The sequence below is a fragment of the Canis lupus genome, chromosome 33, assembly GCF_003254725.2.
Source record: "Canis lupus dingo isolate Sandy chromosome 33, ASM325472v2, whole genome shotgun sequence".
Taxonomy (NCBI): Eukaryota; Metazoa; Chordata; class Mammalia; order Carnivora; family Canidae; genus Canis; species Canis lupus.
The window spans coordinates 17058338-17068351 of NC_064275.1; positions in this window are offsets into that span (position 1 = coordinate 17058338).

Sequence of the window (10014 nt, forward strand, 5' to 3'; positions counted from 1 at the left end):
CACTATTTATTTAGAAAATAATAGAAAATTTATAAAATAGATTTAGAAAATAAGGCAGAGTGATCTAATTGAAAGAGGCTATGGGACTAGTTTATATTGAATGATCTCTCTGAAGAGTTGACATTTTAAATTGGAATCTGAAGTTCTCAACGAAGAGTATTCCAGACAAAAAAGGAAGAGTTATTATAGGTCCTGGGGTGGGAAAGAGCTTGATGTGTCCCAAGACAAAATGAAGTCAGTGTACATAGAGCAATGATTAAAAAATAGAGATGGGGTTTAGAATGGCTAAGGCCCTTGGACCTTGAAAGGCATGTGCAGTACTAATCCATCGAAGTATTTAGACCAAGGAGGTGTAAATACCTAATTTACACTTTTTTTTTTATTTATACTTTAAAAAGATCTCTCTCACTGGAATGTGAACAAAGTTTCTTAGAATTCAAGAATGAATGAAAGGAGCGTTTTAAAGAGGTGATTGCCATAGTCAAGATGGGAATCATTAGTGGCCTGGACTAGGGTGGTAGCAGTGGGAATTGAGGGATTAGGGATAGGTGACAAGATTTGTACTGGATACATGTGGATAAAGGGGATAAGAGGGAAATTATCTTGGTGATTCTAAACACTTTGGCATAGATTAAAGAAACCTTTTATAAATGGGGAAAATTAGAACAAATTTTGAGGGAAGATCAAGCGTTCTATTTTGAACATGTTAATTTTTAAATGCCTATTTGACATCCAAGAGAATATGTCAATTATATTTGAATCTGGAATGTATAGAGCAGAGGAGAGCAGAGGTACAAATTTGAGAGTGCAGTGGATATGTTCTTCAACAAGACAAATCATAAATTATGACTTTCACTATTATAGGGTAGAAATAACCTGCAAGTTCTGTTAGTGGAGTATTTTTATGCTGAACTAAGCATTGAAAAGATATTTTGATCAATCTCTAAAGAGATCTGAATCTCCCAATTTTTTATTCATAGCATACTTTTAAAATCTACTGCCATTAGGGGGAGTGTTTGGTCTGTCTTAATTGTATGGATCTGTCAATGTCTTCATAGCTGTAGGTCAGAGAATGCTCTTGAAAGTACACCTCAGCTGAGGCAGCCTGCAGAGCAATCCTTAATGAGACACTCTGTTTCTGTACACTTGTAATTGGCAGGTATGTGACTTTTGCTTACATTGCACATACTTCAAATTTAAGACTAAACCTTCCATGTTAAATTATCAATTTGGTAGCAGCAATTACCATTTTAAAAATAAATGGAAACAAGGATTTGTTTATGTAATTCAGTTTCATGAACTAGTAGGTTCAAGTGAAGTTGTATTAATATTAATGACTTTGAATGTTTCTATTCATTCCCTAATCCAGGACGCCTCCTGAATTGGGTTATTTTTGTTTGTTTGTTTTCTGAGTATTAATAAGTATGAGCATGTCTTCATATATTTCTTAGCCATTCGGGCTTCCCCTTTGTGGGGTTCCTGTCTATATCTTCATGTAATTTCTGATTGGTTGTCTGTATTTACAGAAATTCTTTATAGTCTAGATTTTTAAAAAGATTTTATTTATTCATGAGAGACACACAGAGAGAGAGAGGTTCAGCAATAGAGGGAGAAGCAGGCTCCCTGTAGGGAGCCTGATGTGGACTTGATTCTAGAACCCTGGGATCATGCCCTGAGCCAAAGGCAGGCACTCAACCACTTAGCCACCCAGGTGCCCCTATATTCTAGATTCTTTATGCAGTACTAGATAGTGATTGCTCCTCCCCATTTGGCACCACTCTATTAAATTTCTCAGTTATATCATCAAAAGAACAGAAATCTTTAATGCAAAAAAGAAAAAAAAAGAAAGAAATCTTTAATGCTTTAATGTTGTTAAACCCATCCATTTTTCACCTAACAGTTTGAGTTTGGGGACCTTTTTAAGAAGTCATCATCCATGTAAGTTCACAAAAATATAATAATATCTATTAGTTTCATATTTTTATATTTCATATTTAGGTCTTTTAACCTTTGAACATATTGTAGGAATGACATGTATTGTCATTTCATCATACAAAGAGCCAGATTTCCTAACATAGGCTACTATACAATCTGTCCTTTCCTTATTGATGAGCTCTGTTTTTCAGCTCTGTCAAGGAGAGTTTTGTCCCACTATTTAATTTTTTATTTATTCATGATTGTGTATAGTTATTGTTATGTCTTTTGTTATGTTAAAATGTGGTAGGGAGAGATCTCCTTTTGTGTTTTTTAAAGGTGTATCTATTCAGGGATTCACACACATGCACATACACACCATGAAATAGGTTTATGCTTTTAAAAAAAATACAGCTGGAATTTTAATTCATCTTACATTGAAATTAATATATTAATTTAATTTAGAGAGCATTGATATCTTTACAGTGTAGTTTACTCCATTTATTCAAAAATTTTAAAATTTTGTCTCGGTAGGTTTTGTGTACTTTCTGTTAAATTAATTCCTTGGTACTTTTACTTTGTTCACTATAATGAATGGGATTTTATTTTTTAATGAAATTTTCTAGGTTGTTATTAGTGATTTAGGAACAGTTCTGGATTTTTTTAGGTTAACCTATATTTGGAAACCTTGCCAAACTCTTTATTAATTCAAAGTTTTTCTGTTTATCTAAAAGTTTTCCATGTAGACAATCATCTCTTGTACACTCAGTGACATTTTTGCTTCTTTCTTTCTAATCCTTATATGTCTTGTTTATATTCAATAGCACCAATTACCTCTGTCTTGCTTTTCTGAAATGAAAGACGGTGTTTAAAATTTAACTAAGTATAATATTTTCTGTGGTATTTGGCTATTAAGCATATTGTCGAGTTTAGAAAATGTTTTAATATTTCTATTTTCTATCATTTATCATATACAGACTGTTGAACTTAAGAAGTAATATTTTTCTATCTGTTAAGATAGTCATATGAAGTTTCCATAGTAGTCCATTAATATGATAAACTACATTGACAGACTATTTTGGGACTATTTTCTTGCTTATATTTTAAATAAAACAGGATAATAATTTTCATTTCTTTGAATTATCTTTCCCCAGCTCTGAAATAAAATTTTCAAATTAAGGTTTTGAAATTGACACTAGCCTTAGAGAAATTACTTAATCTTTTAGTAGTTCTCCATTTAGAAACATGTATATAAGATGGGTATTTCTATTCCTTCACAATTATCTGGGTCTGGGGGGTTTTTGTCAGGGGAATTCTTTGATTTCAGCTTAGTTCCTTTCAACATTACTGGCTTATTAAATTATGAATTTTTATGCCAATTGTTATTTTTTTTCCTAATTTTAAACAATTTTATTTTACTGTACTAAGAACATTTAGTATAAGATCTACCCTCCTAACAAAAATTTTAAGAATGCAATATAGTATTGTTGATTATAGGTACAGTGTGGTACAGCAGATCTCTAGAACTTATTCACATTGTTTAACTTCTGCCTATTGGTTAGTAGCTCCCCATTTCTCCCTCTCCTCAGTCCCTGGAGACCATTGCTTCACTCTTGGATTCTACGAAGTTGACTATTTTAGATATGCCATATAGGTGAAATCTTGAAACATTTGTCTTTCTGTGACTAGCTTATTTCACTTAGCATAATGCCCTTGAGCTTCATGTATATTGCCACCTATTACAGAATTGCCTTCTTCTTAAGGCTAAATAGTATTCTATTGTACGTATAGACCACATTTTCTTTATCCATTTGACATTTAGGTTGTTTCCACATCTTGGCTATTGTGCATAGTGCTGCAATGAACATGGAAGTACTAATATCTCTTTGATTTCAATTCTTTTCCATAAATATCCAGAAGTGGGATTGTGTCATATATAATTCTATTTTTATTTTTTAAAGAAATCTCCATACTGTTTTCCACAGTGGTCTTACCATTTTGCATCCCCCACCAATGGCAGACAAGAGTTCCAATTTCTCCACATCCTCATCAATATATGTTGTCTTTTGTTTCTTGTTTGTTTTATTTTGTTTGTTTCTATTCTATTATTAACAAGTTTTTTTGAATCGGAGTATAGCTGACACACAATATTATATATTAGTTTCAGGTGTACAACGTGGTGATTTGACGGTTCTATATATTACATATATTTACCACAATAAATGTAGCTACCATCTATCATCATAAAGTTACCATATCCTTGACTATTCTCTATGCTTTTCTTTTCATCTTTGTGACTTAATTATTTTGTACCTGGAATTTTGTACTTCTTAATCCCCTTCACTTATTTTGCCCATTCTCCCACACCCTTCCCCTCGGGTACCATCACTTTGATCTCTGTATTTATGAATCTTTCTGGGTTTTGTTGGTTGGTTCGTTTGTTGGTTTGATTTGTTTTTTAGATTCCACATGTAACTGAAATCATATGGTATTTGTCTTTCTCTGTCTGACTTATGTCACTTAGAATAATAACCTCTAGGTCCATCCATGTTGTGAATGGCAAGATTTCATTATTATTTTTTATATATATATATTTTTTATTTATTTATGATAGTCACAGAGAGAGAGAGAGAGAGAGACAGAGACACAGGCAGAGGGAGAAGCAGGCTCCATGCATCGGGAGCCCGACATGGGATTCAATCCTGGGTCTCCAGGATCGCGCCCTGGGCCAAAGGCAGGCACTAAACCGCTGCGCCACCCAGGGATCCCGATTTCATTATTTTCTATGTTTTATGGCTGAGTAATATTCCATTACATATATGAATGGATAATAATATTCCATATATATAACATATATGATAATAATATATAATATTCCATATATACAAAATAATAATCGAGGCATCGGAGTGGCTCAGTTGTTAAGCATCTGCCTTCAACTCTGGTCAGGATCCCAGAGTTTTGAGATGGAACCTGCATCCAGCTCCCTGCTCAGCAAGGAGCCTGCTTCTCTCTCTCCCTCTGCTGTTCTCTTGCTTGCCCTGTCAAATAAATAAAATCTTAAAAAAAATTATAATGGATATATTCCATTACATTTATGAGTGAATAAAGATGATGTGATTGACATATATGCATCAATATACATATCAATTAACAATACTAATTCACAGACATGCTAAAGTTAGCCAGTGAACCTCCTTCATGGATAACCCAAGTGCTTTTCAAACTGCTGCTTCTATGCTGGGTCTCAGACAGGGTGATAGAGTGTGCTGGCCCTTTAAGAATCTCAATTTCCTATATCTCTCTGGCCCTACAGATTTTCAAAGCTCCTGGAGTTATGCCCTGCTGATTTTTTTTTTAAATTTTATTTATTTATTCATGAGATACACAGACAGAGGGAGAAGCAGGCTCCCTCCAGGGAGCCCAAGAAGGGACTGGATCCTCAGAACCTGGATTGCACCCAGAGCCAAAAGCAGAAGCTCAAGTTCTAAGCCACCCAGGAGTCCCTGCCCTGCTGATTTTTAAAGCCAGATGTTATTGTTGCCAGATTGCAGGGTTCTTATCTCATGGAGTTGAAGAATGAATCTCATGGACACCAAAGCGTGAAGTGAAGTGAAAGTTTATTAAGTGAAGATGAGAGCAGAAAAGAAAGGAAAAAGCTCTCTAGAGTGGGAGGGGATCTGAATGGTTTGCCATGGAGGGCTGTTAGTGGCAATCTTTTGTTGAAAACTGGGAGGCTCGTGGCCTTGAGATTCCTGTACCGGTCTTGGTTTTCCCCTTATCTCTTGTTCTGCTCCATCTCAGCGTCTCCACCTGCTATGTATTTTGGAGCCGGGTCAGCCTCCAGCCTCTCCTGCCTAGACATTAACCCCTTGCCTGCTCACAGGACAGAACCTGTGGGCAGAAGGAGCTGTATCGGGATTGTGTGAAGTGACTGTATTGTTTTTAATTAGTGGGGGTTAGGGATAGCTCAAGTCTCCAAGGAATCTGGAAGCAAGGCTTTCAGGACCTTGAGGGGCCATCTCCTGGCAAGATAAGGTTACTTTTAAATATTAAACCACTAAGGCACCCATGAGTTCCTGGAGGAAGGTCACACTGCATATTTCAGGGATCTATCAGTGGGCTGCAAAGTATAGGGAGATTCTAATTTAAGCTACAATTCTTTTTTTTTTTTTTTTTTTTTAGATTTTATTTATTTATTCATGAGAGACATACAGAGAAAGAGGCAGAGACATAGGCAGAGGGAGAAGCGGGCTTCATGCAGGGAGCCCAACGTGGGACTCCATCCTGGGACTCTGGGATCACACCCTGAGCCAAAGGCAGACGCTCAATCGCTGAGCCACCCAGGCGCCCCATGCTACAATTCTTTTGCCTTTGTTTCCCACATCATTATGAGGCTTCATCTTCCCTTCCCTGTATCATAGCCCGGGATGCCTGATTTGAGGCTTGGTCCCTTGCTCCTCGGGGACTACTCCCCACCTGTGATATCCCTTCCCGTGCTGGAAGTTTGGCTCCTGGCTGCATCTCTGCCCTTCCTACCCTTTTCAATGGGACTTCAGTTTATGTCTTTAGCTGTGAAAAATCTCTTCCACCAGAGGTCAAGTTATCTTTTATCACTAGCACTGATTAAGGTAAAGACATACTTGGGAACATGCCCTAAAAGAAATGAAAGCTACTTTTAGAAACTACTCATTAGGCCAGGTGATGTGGCTGTAAGTGAAAGAAGTACCATACACAGGCTCAGGACAATGAACCATCTGCAAGGGCTGGGGGGGTTGGGGGGGGGACACAAGCACTTCCAGTTTGAGTCAAAACCTTTAAGATTATGGAAATGAATCCTGAGAACAACCACAAGTCGTTGGCTACCTGGCAGGTACTTGCCCGTGGATCTGAGTAATCTTTCCTGTTCCATTGCTCGAATTCATACAAATAGGATACAGTCTTAGATTCATTAATAATAGTGAGAAACCAATATTTGCATGCTCGTCATGCATTTTTAGGCCCTTGAAGGGTTCCTGAAAAGATCCGCCCATTCTGTAGGCTGCCCTTTCAGTCTGTTGTTTCCTTTGCCTTGCAGTAGCTTTTTAGCTTGATATAGTTCCATTTGTCTGTTTGTGCCTTTGTTGTCTGTACTGTTTGTTGTTACAGCCATGAAATCATTGTCAGGACTAACCTCGTGAAACTTCTTCTCAATGTGTTCTTCTAGGAGTTTTATAGCTTCTGGTTTTATGTTTAAGTCTTTAATCTATTTTGAGTTAATTTTTCTGGTGTTGTAAAGGACGGGTCCAATTTCATGCTTTTGAATATGGATATCTTGGTTTCTCCAAGATCATTTATTCAAGGGATGATGCTACCTCCATTATGTATTCTTGGCACCCTTGTAAAAATCAGTTGACCACATATGTGTGGATTTATTTATGAGCCCTCTAGTCTATTCCATAGATCCATAGGTCTGTCATTATGCCGGTTCTGCACTATTTTGATTACTGTAGCTTTGTACTATATTCTGAAATCACAAAGTATGATGCCTCCAGCTTCATTATTCTTTTTCAAGATTGATTTAACTATTCATGTTTTTTTTTGTGTTCCATGGGAATTATATAGAATTGTAGTTTTTTTTTTTTTTATTTCTGTCAAAAATGCTACGGGAACTTTGATAGGCATTGCATAAGAAAACCCAACTCTATTCCTTAAGGAGCTAGGAAAAGAAGAAAAAAGCTGATCTCAAAGATGGCAGAAGGAGATACCAAAGATTTGAGCAGTAATGAATGAATTAGGGAAAGGAAAGGTAGGAACGCCTGGGTGCCCAACGGTTGAGCACCTGCCGTTGGCTCAGGTCATGATCCTGGGGTTCGGGGATGGAGTCCCACATCGGGCTCCCCGCATGGAATCTGCTTCTCCCTCTTCCTGTGTCTCTGCCTCTCTCTCTTTATCTGTGTGTGTGTCTCTCAGGAATAGATAAAACTTAAAAAAAAAAAAAAAGTAGGATAGTGGGCAGAGCCAGGGGTGAGTGGCTGTTGGTGGTGGTGGCAGTGACAGGTTCTGGAGAGCTGGTAATGTGCAGCTTTTAATGTGCTTCTGGCTACGTAAGTATGTTTACTCAATGACACTTCAAGCTGTATACTTGTGATGTTTGCATACTCCTCTACAAATGATACATTTGATTAAAAAATTAAATATACTCATGTAGCAATGTTTATAAAAGTGGAAGTTATTTTTCTTCAATATGAAAATTAACGTATTGCGTCTTACACCTGGCGATGTCTTATGACAGTTAATGTCACTTTGATCCTCCTTCCTTTGTGTCTCTCTTCATTTTTGAAGTTTTTAGAATTTTCTCCTTGATTTTCTTAATTTGATCTTCTTAATGTCACTATACTATGTCTGTAAATCGATTTATGTTTATGTATCCTGTTGGGCAATCTGTAAGTCATTTAATCTTTTGATTAAATCTTCCTGATTACTTGTGTAGTCATGTTGATGACATTTTGGAACATAGGTGAGGTCCAGAGCCGATGACCAAGAAAAATTGTTTGGCAGTCTTTGGTGCAAAATGGTGGTTTTATTAAAGTATGGTGACAGGACCCGTGGGCAGGAAGAGCTGCTGCCCCCGGGGGTTGGGATTGTGGGGTTGGGATTGTGAGGGGTGGCTGATTATATACCTGCAGAGTTGGGGGAGGTAAAGAGAAGGGAGATTTCAAAAGGATTCTCACATGCTAAAGAGAACCTACAAGATACTGGAGGCCTTGCCATTGTCAAGTTAAAGATTGTTTTTCTCCCTAGCAAGGCATTAAGACAACTAGAAGCTTCCTGAGGAATGTCACACATATCCCATCCTGGGTGCGGGTTGTTTGTGGGCTATCAGCTGTGCTTTGTCCTCAGCTAGCCCTGTTCCCCCATCAGCTAGCCCTGTTCCCCCAACAGCTAGCCCTGTTCCCCCAGCTAGCCCTTTCTGTCTGGAAAGATCCAATCATTACACCATAATTTACAGCCCTCAGATTTATGGCTCCAAGGATGCCTAATTTAAAGCTCTTCCCCATCACCTTGTCCAAAGGTGGTGGTAGGAAAACAGAAAGACTTCAGGAGATGAACAATTCATATATCTGCTTCTTTTTTTCCTCTCTCTCTAAAAGCCAAAAACTCTGGAACTTGTTAAAATAAGAAGAATCATCTTCCTCAATGCAAGTGGAAGGAAACCCTTCCCAGCAAGGAAAAAATTCAAACCAAACCAGTCACCGTGAAATAAGAGATCGTTACAGAACCGATTGCTTGAGTACAAGAGTTGATTCTGGATAAGAATAAACGTACATTTGGGTTTTTCTTTTTTTCTTTTTCTTTTTTCTTTTTTTTTTTTTTGCAAGCGTCTGTTGGTTAAATTCGGCTCAAAACTTTTTTTATTTTCGTAGGTGACATGTGGAGAAACTGAATAACATTTCTCAAAAGTCTCCATTTCTTACACGCCCGTGTGGAGTTGGATAGACTTGGAGAGAGAATGCGTGTGGACGCGCTACTCTCCGGCCCAGCTCACGAACTCAGGGAGCAGCCTGAAGCGACCAGAGTTCACAAATGGTTCAATCCCAACGCAGCAGACGGCATTCGGGTCCCAGGAGGACAGTAGTTAATCAGTACATACTGGGGGCCCACAGCCGGCTCCGCTCAGCGCCCCCGGAGCACCTCTTTCTTGACCCCCCGCACCTCCCCCTGCACCTCCCCAGGGAATCACAACCCCCGCCCCCCAGCCCCTCGCTCTCCCTGCAGGAGCACAGCGCTCCGGGTTCGCACGCACCACCCGCGCTCCCCAATCGCACTTCCAAGACCCCTATTAAAAGCCTCCGTTGGGGGATCCCTGGGCGCCTGCCTTTGGCCCAGGGCGCGATCCTGGAGACCCGGGATCGAATCCCACGTCGGGCTCCCGGTGCATGGAGCCTGCTTCTCCCTCTGCCTGTGTCTCTGCCTCTCTCTCTCTCTCTCTCTCTGTGACTATCATAAATAAATTAAAAAAAAAAAAAAAAAAGCCTCCGTTGGGTTTCAGCTCCTCCGGCCTAGACGCCCCCCGCCCTCGGCGCCCCCTGCCTCCCGGCGCAGGTGGCCCGACGGGGC